The following is an 18,966-nucleotide window of genomic DNA, read 5'->3' as shown; positions in this document are numbered from 1 at the left end:
AATGTCCTGCAGTCATATTGTTGTGAATGCACTGTCCTGCAGCCCTGGGAGTAATATCCTGCAGATATACTGGTGTGAATGCAATGTCCTGCAGTCCTACTGGTGTCAGTGCAATGTCTTACAGTCCTGTGAGTAATGTTTTGCAACCCTGGGAGTAATGTCCTGCAGTCATACTGTTGTGAGTGCACTGTCCTGCAGCCCTGGGAGTAATATCCTGCAGATATACTGGTGTGAATGCAATGTCCTGCAGTCCTACTGGTGTCAGTGCTATGTCTTACAGTCCTGTGAGTAATGTTTTGCAACCCTGGGAGTAATGTCCTGCAGTCATACTGTCATGTATACTTGGGAGAGATGACCTGCAGTGCTACTTGTTTTGCTGTGCTCAGTGTGCTCATGGCATCAGTGCGATGTTCTGCAGTACTTTGTATAGTGATATTAGTGCAATAGCCTGCAGTAATTCTTATACTGGTAATACTATTACTGTATGTCCTGCAGCTCTAACAGTAATGTCCTGCAGTGCTACTCGTGGTTATGATGGTAGTACCTGCAGTGTTCTCCAATACTTTTCCAAAAACTTTTCTTTATTGAATTCTTGTGATTTGCTGGTATTTATGTCAGGTTGTGTATGGGATCCCGGCGATCGGGATGCCGCCGGTTAAAATACAGACAGCGGCATCCCAACAGTCAGAATCCCAACACCATCAGGTAGGTACCCTAACACTAACCCCTACCCCTAACCCTCCCTCCCGGGTAACTGAATCTAACCTCCCCCTAGTGCCTAAACCTAACCTCCCCACTCCCTGCACCCTAAACCTCACCCTTTAGTGCCTAACCCTAACCCTCCCCTTAGTGCCTAACCCCTAACCCTCCACCTAACCCCAGATACTTACCTTTGGGATTCCGGTGCCTGTATTTTGACTGTCGGCATCCCGCATGCCCGGATGCTGACTACCTCCCATTTATGTCATGCAGTACTGTTCTTGTGACATGATGTGTGCTGTGTAATGTATTATATCATATGTATAAATTACTACATGTATAATGTGATATATTTATATTTGTTATGTATGGTTTGTTATATTCAAAATATACTAAAGGGGCCATTATGTTGCATATGATAAATGGTGCTCCAGCCAATCAGCTCCCAACTGTCATCTGTTTGAAAAATTACAATTGGGAGCTGACTGGCTTGTGCACCATTTATCATATGCAACAAGTTTTATCACTCGTTATGTTTTAAATACTATACTGATGGGGACACATTATATTAAAAAACTAAAGGGGCTACATATGATTACTATTCTAATAAAGTGGCGTATATTATATTCCTATTATTCTAATGAAAGAGGCACATATCATTTTAGTAGATTAAAAGGCGGTACAGAGTATATTATTATACTTAAGGTGGCACATATTATTATTCTATAGAAGATTATTGTTATTAGACTAAACTGGGCACAGATAACATTTATTAGATTAAATTGGGCACAAGAATCTGAGTCTGTATAATATTATCCGTTTCCTTTGTGGGATGGTCATGCCCCTCCAGTTGATGACCACACCCACCCAATGGCTGGTCACACAACATGCAGACATAATTTATTGTCGAGCATGTCCAGCTCAGGATAAGAAGTATCAGGTACCCGTGCCGAAACTAAAGGGAGAGGAGATATGGCCACTAACAGAGACCCGAGCCGCCGGAGAGGAATATAAAAGGCGAACCCAGGATATAAAACTGTGGACTGATTCCAAAACCTACCAAGACCTCCAGAGATAACCCCACTTGACAGCATCAAAAGACACCGCCACTGCCCTTGACTCCTCCCTACGAGACATCTAGAGATGGTAAAATAATAGAGATTCTGACTTACCAGGCATAAAACCGATCTGAGCAGCATGCACAATAGTAGCAATCACAAAATTAAGTCTCATAGCCAACATCTTAGGGAGAATATTAACATCAGTGATAAGCAATGAAATTGGAGGATACGAATGCGTCAGTAGGGGGTTCTTTCTAAGCTTAAAAGGCATTACAATTAGAGCTTTAGACATGGAGGGAAGCAAAGTCTCAGCCACTATTAAAGCAGTATAGGTCTCAAGGAGGCAGAGAACAAAGAAGTATTTACATTTCTTATAAACCTCCTCAGGGACCCCATTAATTCCAGGGGGTATATTTACTAAAGTGCAGTTTTTAGAAGTGGAGATGTTGTCCTTAGCAACCAATCAGATTATAGCTATTATCTTCTGAAAAGTGCAAGATAAATGTTAAGTAGAATCTGACTGGTTGTTATGGGCAACATCTCCACTTCCGAAAACCCGCACTTTAGTAAATATACCCCCAGGAGCCTTGGAGATGGGAAATTAGTTAAGGACAACGTCAAGCTCCTCCTCGGTAAAGGGGATATCCAAAAACTGGACATCATCTTCCGACAAGCAGGGTAAATTAATATTTGCTAAACAGTTGGGACACAGACTATGGAGCCTTGGTAGCGTACAGGAGCATTATTTCAAAAAGCCATTAGCTATACCCCCTACCAAGAAGTGCATCACATTAAAGAACAACTGAGACAGATTAAGATGCTCCCTCCTTCCGCTAAAAAGGCAAGATAACTGTCCCCAGCATCCGCTTGGAAATAGTGTAGGTGATGGGAAAACAAGAGCCTATGCTTAGACTTGTCAAACAGGTAGTTCAACTCTCCCTTTAAGTATGAAATGCATATGACTCTACATTGCTCATACTTGCGTGTGCCCATTTTTAGAAAATACGCAGTGTGGATTCATGCATAATACACTCAGCAAATGGGCATCCATTCAATTTTGCATCAGACCCATAATGTATAGTTAGACTACTGTTTTCCCAGCACAAAAATTAGGTACATCTCTAGAGATAATTAGGTTTAGGACTCACATGGAGTTCTACCTAATTATAGGTGGAATTCATCATTCCACCTCTCCATAAGTATCTATTCCGAAAAGCAGACCACATGACAGATTAGAAAAAAAAAAAAAACTTTTTTTTTCAAAACTTTCTTGGGCTCTGCTGGGGAGCACACATGTCCGACCAGCCTCCGGAGCCTGAGGACGGAGCAGAGCGCCGGAGGGACTCGTCGGGGGACCTGCACACGCGGATACAGGTAAGTCGATTCTGCTATTCGCCACCTCACAGTGGCGAATAGTAACTGCATCAAATTCCGAAAATTCATAATTTTCGGAATTTGATGAATACCACAATTTCCACATCCCCATACTAATGTATGGGGAGTGTGGAAATTAACGCAGGGGAACTTAGCAAGGAGATATCTGTGATATCTCCTGTGCTAAGTGGCTACATGAATACCAAAATAACATTATTTAAGGAAAATGTCCTTAAAAACGTTATTTTAGTGTTGATGAATAGGCCCCTAAGTGTGGCTCATCTAACAAGCAATATAAACCGTTTACAACATTTTATTTAATTGATCTACCAGCTATTCCATAAACTACAGAATGTTACTGTGGTCAAAATATTTGTTATTATAGATATAATGTGGTTCAGTTATGTCAGTAAAGGTGTGTGCAGCAATGTATAAGCTATTCCCCTGTACTTTCATATGTCTGCTGAAGTGCTCTCCCTGAAAGATTCCCCCCACTGTGTACTGATTTGGTCAGGAAGATTGTGTCTTTTACAAAGAAAGATAAGCTTTTTATTACAGGACAGACTGATGGGGGCAGATAGCTTATGCATAAATTTCTAGTGATAATTAGGCGCATGACTGCACTTACAGTGGATTGCTAACATTGCATTTTGTTATGTGCACATGATATTAAAATGAAGTATGAAACTTGAGATAGGAGAATTTTGATTTGGTTACATAATCTTTGCGGTGCCACAGGGATTTTGCACTTCAGAAAATCTTTTGATTTTAACATGACTTTGAAAGGAAGATATACAGTACTTTCAATGGGAAATCTATTCTAGACACTTAAGATAAAGAAGGTACATAACTAATCCAACTAAACAGATACATTTAAATGATAAAATACCTAAACATATTTAAAATAAGGACAACTCAAAATCCCCATACTCAGGGCCGCAACCAGGCATGTGTGAGCGGTACTGCTGCTGAGGGCACAGGAACTAGGGGCAACACCATCACTGCCTCTGTATTTGGCTTGCAGGATGCCTGAAACAACTCCCTGCAGCTTGGAGAGAATCCTTAGAATGCGCAGCTCTGTTCTCTTGTTATGACATCATGTCGTGACATGTGCAGGTCAAGGATGACCCAAGGTGCACTATGGCCAAGATACGGCCCTGCCTGCACTGTATAGTACCTCATTGAAGGTTGAATGACCAGTATACTAGGAGTTCAGAAAAATATCATATGAATGTTGGGGATAACATTTGTTACTAGACAATGGGTACTTATAATCAACATATCAAATTTAGGTAAGTATTACACATTGGAATGCGTTCAAGGTGGAGTAAATGCACAAATCTATGCAATAAGACTAGATATGATTTGCTATGTAATGGCCAGCTGCCAATAACCCCAAAGCACACTTGTGGAATTTCAGAGAGCTCATCCAGACATCCAAGATAGTAGGCCAGCCTCCCAAATACATCTACTTCCCTAATGAAGTGGGTGGTCTGGGGGCTTAATGACATGATTCACTGTGAATTGTGTCAGTGTGGCTCTGTTGCCACTGTCCAGTGCAACATATCAGAGAATTGACCAGGGAAGGGAGGGGGGGTGAGGGCGGCAGGACTACGCATAACACACAATACTTCCCACATGTGTCTGACCTCTTGGATCTGCCTAAGGAGCCTATTTATCAATCTTGTTTTTACTAACTTATTGTGAAAACTGGTATTTTCACACTATTTTCCCTTTATTTTACTGTCACTTAAATGTATCAAAAAGCTTTTGGAGCAGTTTTCGTAAAAAAAAACTAATTATAAGCCCTTAAAATTTCATTCTTTTAGTAAGCAGATCACATTTCCCATACAAGTAATGGAAAATGCAATATGTTTCAGAATTTACTAAAAGAAATTGTAAAAAAAATACCAGGAGGGAGCCCTTCAATAATAATACTATCTGGAAATTGCATTATGCAGGGTTTCACCTATTCCTGTTCAGCCTTCCCTGCCTGCTGACAGGGAAAGCAGAGTCCAGATCAGGCTTCTGTAATCAGCCATGTCTGTCTGATACCACAGGTTGATCACAAAGAACAAAAAAAAGTAAAAATAAAAAATTAAATTACACTTACTTGCACCAGGGGCCGGTGATTGATGATCTTTGAGCTATTCTGTGACCCAGTCAGCTGATCGCAGTGCTCCTTCTGAAACCCCAGTCATCTGCTCTGTGCTGTGACCTGAGATGCAGTGAATTTCTGACCAGCATCTCAGTTTACTGCGCAGATCAGCTGACCGGGGGCACAGAGGGGCCTGATTCAGAGTTGGGAATAGAGAGAGATATCTCTCTCAACTGATCATCTTGGTGAAACCATGCTGCACTGCAGGTGGGGTAGATTTAAAATGTGCAGAGAGATTTAGATTTGGGAGGAGTGTTTCCAAACTGACATCTAAATTGTAGAGTAATCATAAAGCTGTGCAGTATTTGTGGGCTACATGCAAAAGCAGCCACTATTTACCCTACATGTAAAAAAAGTATGTATGTACCCCTTGCATTGCAATATGGTTTGTCCAGGTTCACAGTTGAGAGAGATATCTCACTCTATTCCCAAGTCTGAATCAGGCCCTATGTCCCAAAGTTGCACAGTTCTCTAGCTCAGTGGTTCTCAAACTTGGTCCTCAGGACCCCACACAGTCCATGTTTTGCAGGACACCCAGCAGGTACACAGGTGTACTCATTACTCACTGACACATTCTAAAAGATCCACAGGTGAAGCTAATTATTTAAATTGTGATTCTGTCAGAAGACCCGGAAATCATGCACTGTTTGGGGTCCTGAGGACCGAGTTTGAGAACCTGTGCTCTAGCTTATGGTTCACAGGTCATGATGCCATGTCTTTGACAGACATAAAATCAAACATTATATAGCCGTCATGTTTTTAGGCTGTTCATCTTGAATCCTCAATTCAACATATATACCAGTTCAAAGAAGTTTCCCATGTGATAAAAAATGAGGCAATGAGTAATGTCCCTGTGACACAAACACAATGCTTTTTGAAACTGATGATTAACAGATCATTTTTCACCAAGTTCTGTGAGTTGAAATAGGTACTTTCATCCGGTTGAGTCACTAGAGTGGCTACCGAGCCTTTTGCTTTAATCTCTTTGTCTACACAAATCAATGAATGCAAAAGGGTATTAGAAATATATTGATTCTCATTGTAAATAGCAGATTAAATCACATAAGCTGCATATTTCTGTACCAGCACTTCTGTTTCCACTCATAGAGAAGTGTGCAGCCTAGATACTATCGTAAATGTATCCAATGTCCAAAAAAGTAGAAATATGTCTGAGGTAATTTTAATTAGTAGAGCCATATTTTCAAAATGGTACATGTTTCAAGACCTGTAAAATATTATTGATTAAGATTTTGATGAAGTCTCGAACTCCTCTTCGTATTTGGCAATGGCTCCTCAGTCTCCAGGCCCACCACATATAATAGCACAACTCTGTGGCAGATCGATACAGTCCAAGACCTTGACACAAGTCATTCTGGGATTTAACTGTTTCATTATATCTTATTGGCAGAGAGGTATAAATAACAAATGCTGCGTGGATGCTGCCACTTCAACATTAGAATTTTATCCCTCTGCTAAATGAGGCAAAATGAGCTTTAAACACAGCACAATAAATTAATTAAAATTAATTGAAACATAAATGAAATGACATCAAACTGGCTCTGCACTAGACGGCTCAGTGAAGAGTCACTGCCTGAATACAATGTGTGTGCTGACACTGACTTCAATAGCTTTGTGTCATTTTGCTTTCCTTTGCCTCCCCCCCAACAGAAACATTTCCTCTAGTCCTAATTATGCTTCTTCTTTTTATAACGGCTGCATCAGTCTATTTCACTTGTGTCTGAACTCCTGATGCTTTCCTCCACTCTGCAGCCCTCTAAATGCAGAAAATGTGAGATAAGCTAAGCAGATCTCTATCCTTCTGTTTGCCACTGAATCTCCATTTCTTCTTAACATTTATTTCTCCCATAGGTACAAAAATGCAAAAAAATTATCATAACCATTATAGAGTAAGGTCTCACAATTCTAACTTTCCCTAAAAATATTGTGATTCAATTCATGGTGTGATTATGACATTGGATAAATGGAAAAGAGACACTGTTATTTTAGAACTGCACAATAAAATCAGCCACACACTATGAAATAGCAGTTGCAAAATTACTATTTCAAGGCAGCATCAACTGAAAACAAAGAGATGTCTCAATAATGACTTACCTCCATTGAGAATATCCAAAGCCTACTGGCTTATCAATAGTACAGGGGTAAATCATATATTGATGCCTCATTATGCCCATTAGGCTGCCCAGAGAGAACACATTGTTGATCTAATCAACTTTGCTTTAGGCAATACTGAGGTTCATGAAATGGATGTGGAGTAAAATAAAGAGGGATGATAGATGAGAAAGCAACAGACATGACCTTCCCGCAGAAGGACATGGCAACAGTTGGATATACTGGTACTTGGCGTATGGATGAAAGGTCAAACCACAAGCAATACTACATGAGCTTATAGGTATATAGTCTAAAATATTCATTAAAGCATCACTGGATAAATGGATATGTTTCATGAATGCTTGTGATGTGCAATTGCTCTACTTTTGCCACAGTTTTGGGACAAAAATACTTTGATAAATGACTTTTCAAGCTGCAGAATCAGCTTTCCAAACAGCTGCATCCTGTTGGAAGTAAGCAACTGAATGTGAAAAGATGATCTGTATTGAGACAAGGAATTGTACAGGCTAAGCCTTTGCAGTTCACACTAGTAAAATCCATTTAACAAGTAAAAATGTCCCAATGTCCTGTTTAAGTGACACTAATATGTTCAAGAAAAACCATTATAGAAATGCAAGTTGGAGTAACAATATATCATCATGTGTGTAGCAGAGCTCAGACCTAGTTGAGGTACAACTTGCTTTTTTGATATTGGATCTATGACTCCGTTTCTTTGCTACATTGTTACATTGCAAGAGCCCTTGAGGTTTTATGCAAGTGTATCTCTGTGATATCAGAATGTGTGTGTGTGAAAGAGAGAGAGAGAGAGAGAGAGAGAGAGAGAGAGAGAGAGAGAGAGAGAGAGAGAACAAAAGCATGATGTCTTATTGTTAACCTTCACAAATACTGTACTGAAATAATATATTGGGCAGGGCACCTGTGTTGCCAGTGTCTATTTATTTGGCTTGGAGTCTATGTGCATTACAATTTACCATATTGTATAGTGTAGGTAGTATGTGAACTTTTAATTAACTGGAGTAGTGGCACTACTGATAATACTACTAGTATTAATAATAAAAAATAGTATCAGTTGTAGTAACAGTAGAAATATTGTTCAGTATGTCTAAGCAACATTGAGTTAATAAGTTAAAGAACAAGAGGGGTGATATGTAGAGTATTGTATTATTTTATTGTAAAGGTTTTGGCTATAAACACCCATATTTTACTCTGATGTGTTGCACCATGTCTGTATATTATCAACAGATTAACATTCTGAAGTTAATTAAGAGGTTCCTCCTGTCCTCAACATTGTAAATAAGGAATCATGTTTCCAAAGGCTTTGTATGAACCATGCACTGTATAATAATGGTAATATAATGCAGTAATATGTGCCTTCTTCTTTCATAAAATGGTACTGTGTCTTAAGAAAGGCATTTAAATGGTTTAATGGCCACACATAAAGGCCACCTCTTCTTGCCAGATGGCAGTAATAAGAGTATTCCAATAATTATCATTTAATTTACTTCCACTGGTTACAGATATAAAATCATTATTCAAGTAGACAACATGCCACAGTTAATGAGTAACAGGTTGGAGAGGCAAATGGCTACCATAATGTATAAGGATTTCATACTGTATTTTGTCCAGTGAGATCAATTCACACTACAGTAGGTTCAATACATCACTGCGACGTCATCTTTAATGCTTTCCGTGCACTCTTCACACCCCAAGTATTCTCTATTAGATAAAGTTCTGGAAGAGAAGCAGTTAAAACCTGCACTGAAAATGAAAAATGCACACTGCATGGCTGAGCTGAACAGTAAGAGCTCAATATAGCCATTCATTCAACTCGTTCATCCCCAGAGTCATGATTTAAAGGGAAACTTGCCCATCTCCAAAACATCATTCTTTCTTGCTCCAATGTAGTCACCTACACTAATATGACATTCTCTCCGTCTCAGTACAATGGAAATAGATAACAGAGAGATAAAACCCATGCTTGCTATTAAACATAATAGTACATAAGCTATGCTTGTGATTTATAACAGGGACTTCACAAGAATCGGGGTTCACTGTCCTCGGTACATAGAGTAATTCTGAATTCACCTCTATCTACATGAATTAGCCTAACTTGTCTTGTTCTACACAGATATCAGATGTTCATGACATATTTTATCAAAAAGCAGCATCAACTTAATGAGCCTCATTGTGTCCTAGGTTTATCTGTACAGGTCCACACCACCTTATACTGCACAATGCATGTTAGAGCGTGTTACCCTGAATCTCTTGGTATAACATGATGAGAGACACATATGTATGGAAGACATTTACTAAAGTCACATTCCTGACACTGCAGAACCTGTGAAACCGTCACTAATATCAATGCAAATGAGACATTTTATAATGTGATATATTAAGGCTCAGATGGCACTTTGAATGTATATATCTATATAGGTGTGTGCACAAACCCAATACCTTATATATAGACTTTAGCATATATTAATGAATTATTTTAACATGCATTTGGTATTTGCTAATGTACATTGTAGTATATTGATTCATTAAAAGAGAGTCTGTTGACAATTGTTAAAAAGAATGATACAATAAAAAATAGGCTGGGAATACAGAGAACAGGCAAAAGTTATTTATAGCGTTGTCAATTAGGCTGTATAGGAATTCTGCACAGCACCTCGCTTCTGCCTTACCTTGTACATGTCCAGGATCAGCGATCATAAATACTGGAGTTAGCCTAATAAAAGGCTGGAGGAATGCTGAACTGAAGCATTTTGCAGTACCTTCATTTAATGAATAAAGGCTTTGTTGTTAATGAAGCCTCGGTAGCCAGCAGCTCCAACAAGAATCAGATGTCTACAACCACAGCCAAAAAAATAAAGGGATACATCCAAAATGCAATCTAAAAAAATACTCAGAACACAAGTTGGCAACCCGATGCCCAAATCCACAGATTTCCTTAATAAGAGAGATCCCGGAGAGAGGGAAGTGGGGAGTGTGGGAAGGGGGGGGGGGGAGAGCTGGGAATAGATGCCTGGAAGGAGCTATCAAAAGAGGACAGGTCTCCTCCACCAGCCCTGCTCTGTGTGTACATCCAGGAGAGGCAGCAGACGCCTCCCGTGCCCTTATATGGGGGTTGCAGCAGTGTACTTGGCTCTGTGCTGAATGCAGACCCGGTACAGTGGTCGCCTTGGTCCGGGCGCTGAGGGTGCGCTTGGACCCTGCGTGCAGTGACAGAGACAGCAGGAGTGCACGGGGCACGGGGTGCAGGGCGTCACGGTGACGTGCAGCTGCACTAGTTGGGACTGGGGGCAGAGAGGTGCAATAGACGCCTGTTATAGCAGCACCAAACATGTCCTATTACAAAGGCATCAAGTTCTGCTAAGCTATATCTGTACATCACCAGCAGCAACACACCGGGGACTGCCTATCTGAAGGGGGCTTATTAGGACTACTGTATAAGACTTTGCTTATTATATGTGCAAAATATTTATGCTGCGAACACTTTTTTTTTTATTAATACATTGTATGAGCATAGTCATGAATAAAGAACAAAGTGTACCCCATCTCGCTTCTATTGTGACATAATTGTTCCAGGGTGACGAGTATATCCGCAAATCGTGCACCCACTGCTAGCCCCGGAGCAGTAAATGCCTGTTTCTCACTGTGCTTCTGAGTGATGTGCACATACTGCAAGCAAGGTGAACAGCTGGATATGCCTAACAGCCTAGTAAGCACAGGCAGTCTTGTACAAAAGTCAGTCTGTTCAAAAGAACTTGGTGTGCACAAGATGCGAGAAAACTACATAATGCAGGGGTGGGGGATGAGTAAGGGCATACATTCTCCAAATCCTGTAATCCCATGACACACACCTTTACCATGTACTTACAGTACTTTTCTTATAGCTTGCGCGCCCACACTACAAAACACAAAACAATAGCAGCTCATGCACAGAGGTAAATCCTTGATTGTTCAATATCTGGTAAGCAATATAGATGACGGTAAAGGTGCATACACGTAAAGATTTTCTGTCCAACCATCCAACTAGCTGATTGGTTGGAATGAAAATCTGGTAACGTATGGGAGTAACTGATGATCAGCAATTTGCTCCTAAATGCCAGAAAACAGATGAAAATGGTCGTCAGACAAGTTTGTTAAATGTTTGATCTAAACTATTTGTTCAAACAACAGTTTTTGTCCATTTTCCGGTATTTGGGAGCAAATTGCTGATTGTCATTTGCTTTCATACCTTACCAGATTTTCATTCCAACCAATCAACTAGTTGGATGGTTGGACAGAAAATCTTTACGTGTGTACCCAGCTTTAGTGAATAACAAAAATACAGTAGCCAATGCCAAATATAATTATACTGTATGTAGTTGTTGTAAAAGATTCCTTGATCAATGAACATAATGTGAAATGGTGCAAATATAACTGTAGAAAGAAAACTGCAGTATCCCCTAGCAACCAGTCAATTCTGTAAGCATAATTTCAAATGTGGCACATTTGCACCTGTTTTCACATACATAACAGCGACCACCTTTGCAAAAGATTAAGGGCATGATTCTGAGATTTACGCTAATGCAATCGCAAATGCATTCTCTCACAGATCACAGTTGCTAAAATATGCTAATGCCTTCCAAAGCGTAGCTGAGCATAGGGACGCCCACTGCTGCCTTCTCATCTCCGCCTGACGACATGCAACAGTGTAAACATCGGTAACATTGACACACATTGGGCAGTCAAGCAGCATGTAAGTCAAGTCTGACCAGCCTCAAACACTGCAGCTCTCATGAAACGCAGAGAGGTCTCATGCCGTAAAGGAGATTGCAATGGCTAATGTATGCATCCCCATGAAACGATGTCCATACAGTCAGACACACCTGCATTTTCCTAAGCAACTCCAGTTACCACTCCCAGATGATGACTGCCTGTCACTCACTTTGTGAGTGGTTCCTCTGTACAAGCGTATTCACAACGCAATCACTGCGCATGCGCAATGCAGCTTTTATGCATGCACAATGGCAAACAATCGCTCAATATGCATAAATACCGGCTTTGTGAAAATCTCTGAATCAGGCCCTATGTTTGTTGCCAGGTCTAGTGATTCACATCTGTAGCTGTTAATTATTATAATAGAGAATCCACTCCCAGACACAGTATAATAATAAATTATATCCTTCATTGATTATTAGGTCAGGGATGACCATCGACCACTGATGGTTTGTCACTGATGGTTGATGGTTTGCCATCGTTGGCGGACAGGTCGCTAATTTTTTCTCCTCCGGCGTATGTGGTACAGAGCTTACCTCAGCTCCGCATAGTCCCACCCCCTGCCCCTTGGCCCTCCTCCCAGCCTGTCTTACCTCCCAGACTCTGCCTGCACTACGATGGTGATGGTCATCTATGGTGCAAACCATTGATGGCTCACCGTCGATGTAAAACACTTATGGCACAACACTGCTGATTAATCAGTTACAATAATCATCAACCCCAGATAATTTATAGTGAGGGACACTCTGTCCCTGTACTTTTTGCTTATGTTGTTTGCTTTTGGACTATTTATTATTCAGTTGTACTTTTGTTATTTTAAACTGTTCAGGTTCAGCACCTGTTACTTGTTAGTGAGAGGACATGTCAGGGTTTTATCCTTTGAAAGAGCCATTCATCACTGCTTACAGTATCTTCTCTCAGACCCTGATTGCTTCTGACTGCTGCTGCTGATCACTTATCGAAGTTTGTTTAGTATATTACACCTGCCATCAGTAGTGAGCTGACATATCTGCTACTTTGTAAGAAGACACCATAATAAATGATGAATAATTCAATATACATTTAAATTTAGGCTCAATTTAGAATTAGGTGTGAATCCAACTAGAAGGTGTACAAAAATATATTTTGGAGTAGGCAAGGGGCAATTTAATTTGTGCTTGCATATTTAAAGTTGAAAGGTGGGGGGTGTGCATTCTTGCTCAACTGTAAATATCATCATTAAAATAAAGCTGCCCAATATTTGTGTGCTTCATATAAAGCAGACAGTATTTTATCAACATACAAAATAAAATTGAATTTGCCAACCCCCCCCCCCCCCCTCGTATCATAATGTTTCTTGTCCAGTGCAAATTTGCTATAAATTGAAAATGGAACCGCCTTATCTTCCTGTATACCTTCATACATCTGTAATGGGTTTCAATATTTTTAAAACACTGAAGCCCACTGATATTTTGCCTTTACCAAAATTGGGCATCACTTGATATGTATGTATGTATGTATGTATGTATGTATAATAGCATTTGGCTAGTTTTAAGATTTTCAAATTTTGTTAGAGAATGCCAAGTTTTCAATTAGTTTTTAATTACTTAAATTTTTTAATCTTTATTGTAGTCTATAAATTGTATTATTGTAATATTTCATGTAGATTTAACTTACTTTTACAAGGTTGTGATAATATGCTTAAATGCATATTACATTTGACATCTTGTACTAGTCAGTACTGATTAACAAAATATTATTCTATTGTTTTCATCCATGCCTAGGTATGGAACTCCAATGTCTTAGAATAAGTGCAGTTTGAATATAAAGTGGACTTTAATATCAATCGAGTAAGATCCAGTTTACAAATTAATTTAACATCCGAGAAATAATAAAAAGCACAGAAGGCAGCATGGGGGCAACTTGGTTAGCATTGCAGTGTCCTAGCATTTTAAATTTGATCCTTGGATCAGAATGAAAATTGGGATTCATTCTGATCCAGGGTACTATGTGCATTGAGCTTGTGTGTTATCTTATCCATGTGTTCATATTAGGGGTGTGCACCGGCCACTTTTCGTGTTTTGTGTTTTGGTTTTGGATCTGGATCTTTCTTCGTGTTTTGGATCTGGATTGGTTTTGCCAAAACCACCCTTCCGTGTTTTGGGTTCTGGGTTTTGTGTTTTGGATCTGTATTTTTTTTTAAAAAAGCATAAAAACAGCTAAAATCACAGAATTTGTTGGTTTCTCTGCTCCTATGCTATTATTAACCTCAATAACCTTAATTTCCACTCATTTCCAGTCTATTCTGAACACCTCACACCTCACAATAGTGTTTTCATGTCCAAAAGGTTGCACCGAGGTAGCTGGATGACTATGCTAAGCGACACGAGTGGGCGGCACAAACACGTGACCCATCTAGGAGTGACACTGCAGTGGCAGACAGGATGGCAGTTAGAAAAACTAGGCCCCAAACTGTACATAATGCAAAGAAAAAAAAGAAGTGCAAGATGGAATTGTCCTTGGGCCCTCCCACCCACCCTTATGTTGTATAAACAGGACATGCACACTTTAACAAATCAATCATTTCAGCGCCAGGGTCTGCCACACAACTGTGGCTGAAATGATTGGTTCGTTTGGGCCCCCACAAAACAAGCTGGCAATTAATGTGTCCCTGCACAAACTGGCTCTACGGAGGCAAGATGTCATCCTCATCCTCCTCATCCACCGATTCCTCACCCTCTTCAGTGTGTACATCCTCATCCTCACAGAGTATTAATTCGTCCCTGCTGGAACCACAGGTCCCTCTGTACGTTCTGGAGGCTGGTCTCCCTGGAAGAGTTGATAATTCATTTTATGAACATCATCTTCTCCACATTTTGTGGAAGCAACCTCCTACGCCTTTCGCTGACAAGGTTCCCGGCTGCACTAAACACTCTTTCGGAGTACACACTGGAGGGGGGGCAACTCAGGTAAAATAGAGCCAGTTTGTACAGGGACCTCCAAATTGCTTCTTTTTCCTGCCAGTACAGGTACGGACTGTCTGACATGCCTACTTGGATGCTGTCACCGATGTAATCCTTTAACAGACAGACGCACGCTTGTCGCTGCTGCTTTGAGGATTCAAGTGCGGCTACAGCCCACACAATTCACAAAGACAGAAAAAAAAAAAGAATATTTTTATTGTTTGTGGAGCACACTTTGAGGGTTACACCACCCTTTAACAGACAGACGCACGCTTGTCGCTGCTGCTTTGAGGATGCAAGTGCGGCTACAGCCCACACAATTCACAAAGACAGAAAAAAGAAGAATATTTTAATTGTTTGTGTAGAACACTTTGAGGTGTCACCACCCTTTAACAGACAGACGCACGCTTGTCGCTGCTGCTTTAAGGATGCAGGTGCGGCTACAGCCCACACATTTCACAAAGACCGAAAAAAAAAGAACAATATTTTAATTGTTTGTGTAGAACACTTTGAGGTGTCATCACCCTTTAACAGACAGACGCACGCTTGTCGCTGCTGCTTTAAGGATGCAGGTGCGGCTACAGCCCACACAATTCACATAGACAGAAAAAAAAAGAACAATATTTTAATTGTTTCTGTAGCACATTTTGAGGGTGTCAACACCCTTTAACAGACAGACGCACGCTTGTCACTGCTGCTTTGAGGATGCAAGTGTGGCTACATCGCACACAAGTCACAAACACATTAAAAAAATATTTTTTTATTTTTTGGAACACTTTGAGAGTTACACCACCCTTTAACAGACAGACGCACGCTTGTCGCTGCTGCTTTAAGGATGCAGGTGCGGCTACAGCCCACACATTTCACAAAGACCGAAAAAAAAAGAACAATATTTTAATTGTTTGTGTAGAACACTTTGAGGGTGTCACCACCCTTTAACAGACAGATGCACGCTTGTCGCTGCTGCTTTAAGGATGCAGGTGCGGCTACAGCCCACACATTTCACAAAGACCAAAAAAAAAGAACAATATTTTAATTGTTTGTGTAGCACACTTTGAGGGTGTCACCACCCTTTAACAGACAGACGCACGCTTGTCGCTGCTGCTTTAAGGATGCAGGTGCGGCTACAGCCCACACAATTCACAAAGACAGAAAAAATAACAATATTTTAATTGTTTGTGTAGCACACTTTGAGGGTGTCACCACCCTTTAACAGACAGACGCACGCTTGTCGCTGCTGCTTTAAGGATGCAGGTGCGGCTACAGCCCACACAATTCACAAAGACAGAAAAAAGAACAATATTTTAATTGTTTGTGTAGCACACTTTGAGGGTGTCACCACCCTTTAACAGACAGACGCACGCTTGTCGCTGCTGCTTTAAGGATGCAGGTGTGGCTACAGCCCACACATTTCACAAAGACCAAAAAAAAAAGAACAATATTTTAATTGTTTGTGTAGCACACTTTGAGGCTGTCTCCACCCTTTAACAGACAGACGCACGCTTGTCGCTGCTGCTTTGAGGATGCAAGTGTGGCTACATCGCACACAAGTCACAAACACATTAAAAAAATAGTTTTTTATTTTTTGGAACACTTTGAGAGTTACACCACCCTTTAACAGACAGATGCATGCTTGTCGCTGCTGCTTTAAGGATGCAGGTGCGGCTACAGCCCACACATTTCACAAAGACCGAAAAAAAAAGAACAATATTTTAATTGTTTGTGTAGAACACTTTGAGGGTGTCACCACCCTTTAACAGACAGACGCACGCTTGTCGCTGCTGCTTTAAGGATGCAGGTGCGGCTACAGCCCACACATTTCACAAAGACCAAAAAAAAAAGAACAATATTTTAATTGTTTGTGTAGCACACTTTGAGGGTGTCACCACCCTTTAACAGACAGACGCACGCTTGTCGCTGCTGCTTTAAGGATGCAGGTGCGGCTACAGCCCACACAATTCACAAAGACAGAAAAAAGAACAATATTTTAATTGTTTGTGTAGCACACTTTGAGGGTGTCACCACCCTTTTACAGACAGACGCACGCTTGTCGCTGCTGCTTTAAGGATGCAGGTGCGGCTACAGCCCACACAATTCACAAAGACAGAGAAAAGAACAATATTTTAATTGTTTGTGTAGCACACTTTGAGGGTGTCACCACCCTTTAACAGACAGACGCACGCTTGTCGCTGCTGCTTTAAGGATGCAGGTGCGGCTACAGCCCACACAATTCACAAAGACAGAAAAAAAAAGAACAATATTTTAATTGTTTGTGTAGCACACTTTGAGGGTGTCACCACCCTTTAACAGACAGACGCACGCTTGTCGCTGCTGCTTTGAGGATGCAGGTGGAATCTAGACGGGATTTGGAACCGAGGACACACTACCTCCATCAATTGTCTAAATCCCACTGCACTAATGTCGGATACCGGACGCACGTCTAACACCAACATAGCAGTCAAGGCCTCAGTTATACGTTTTGCTTCAGGATGACTGCTGTCGTACTTCATCCTCATCGCTAGGGACTGTTGGAGGGTCAATTGTTTAGTAAAAGTAGTGATGTTCCTACTTCCTCTCTGGGATGATGAACAACTCCCAGCAGCAGCAACAGCACTAGGAGGAAGAGGTTCTTGATCTTTCCCTATTTTATTTTTATCGGAGAAAGTTTGGTCCTCCATTTATGTTATATTGATATATATACGTGCGGCTAAAGCGCACACAAACACAGAAAATATTATTTTATTTTTGCTGGAGAGTAGTGCACTTTGTGGGTTACACCACCCTTTAAGAAATGAGCCAGCCGGCTCTTTACTTATGGGACACAGGCGCACGCTTGGCGCTGCTCCTTTGTTGATGCACGTGCAGCCACAGTGCACACAATTCACAAACACAGAAAATAATTTTTTTTTGGGTTTGGACTGGAGTGTACTTTCGGGGGTTACAGCACCCTTAACGGTCAAGCCAGCCGGCCCTTTACTTATGACACAGGCGCACGCTTGGCACTACTTTGTTGATGCACGTGCGGCTACTGCGCACACAATTCACAAACACAGAAAATATTTTTTTTTTAGGTTTGGACTGGAGTGTACTTTCGGGGGTTACAGCACCCTTAACGGTCAAGCCAGCCGGCCCTTTACTTATGACACAGGCGCACGCTTGGCACTACTTTGTTGATGCACGTGCGGCTACTGCGCACACAATTCACAAACACAGAAAATAATTTTTTTTTGGTTTGGACTGGAGTGTACTTTCGGGGGTTACAGCACCCTTTAACGGTCAAGCCAGCCGGCCCTTTACTTATGACACAGGCGCACGCTTGGCACTACTTTGTTGATGCACGTGCGGCTACTGCGCATACAATTCACAAACACAGAAAATAATTTTTTTTTAGGTTTGGACTGGAGTGTACTTTCGGGGGTTACAGCACCCTAAACGGTCAAGCCAGCCGGCCCTTTACTTATGACACAGGCGCACGCTTGGCACTACTTTGTTGATGCACGTGCGGCTACTGCGCACACAATTCACAAACACAGAAAATAATTTTTTTTTTGGTTTGGACTGGAGTGTACTTTCGGGGGTTACAGCACCCTTAACGGTCAAGCCAGCCGGCCCTTTACTTATGACACAGGCGCACGCTTGGCACTACTTTGTTGATGCACGTGCGGCTACTGCGCACACAATTCACAAACACAGAAAATAATTTTTTTTTTGGTTTGGACTGGAGTGTACTTTCGGGGGTTACAGCACCCTTAACGGTCAAGCCAGCCGGCCCTTTACTTATGACACAGGCGCACGCTTGGCACTACTTTGTTGATGCACGTGCGGCTACTGCGCACAC

The 18,966-nt window shown here is 41.1% G+C and overlaps 1 protein-coding gene across 1 annotated transcript in view; it reads right to left on the bottom strand.

Moving 5' to 3' along the window:
- NLGN1 (neuroligin 1) overlaps positions 1 to 10,162 on the bottom strand; it is a 765,562-nt gene extending 755,400 nt beyond the window's left edge. The window contains exon 1 of the mRNA XM_088452412.1: positions 10,107 to 10,162. The gene's annotated coding sequence lies outside the window, so the exon portion shown is untranslated. The remainder of the gene's footprint in view (positions 1 to 10,106) is intronic.
- Positions 10,163 to 18,966: the final 8,804 nt, after the last annotated feature.

The sequence above is a fragment of the Taudactylus pleione genome, unplaced genomic scaffold (genome assembly GCF_031769625.1).
Source record: "Taudactylus pleione unplaced genomic scaffold, aTauple2 ptg000037l, whole genome shotgun sequence".
NCBI classification, from domain to species: Eukaryota; Metazoa; Chordata; class Amphibia; order Anura; family Myobatrachidae; genus Taudactylus; species Taudactylus pleione.
This window is presented reverse-complemented; position numbering and strand designations above follow the sequence as displayed.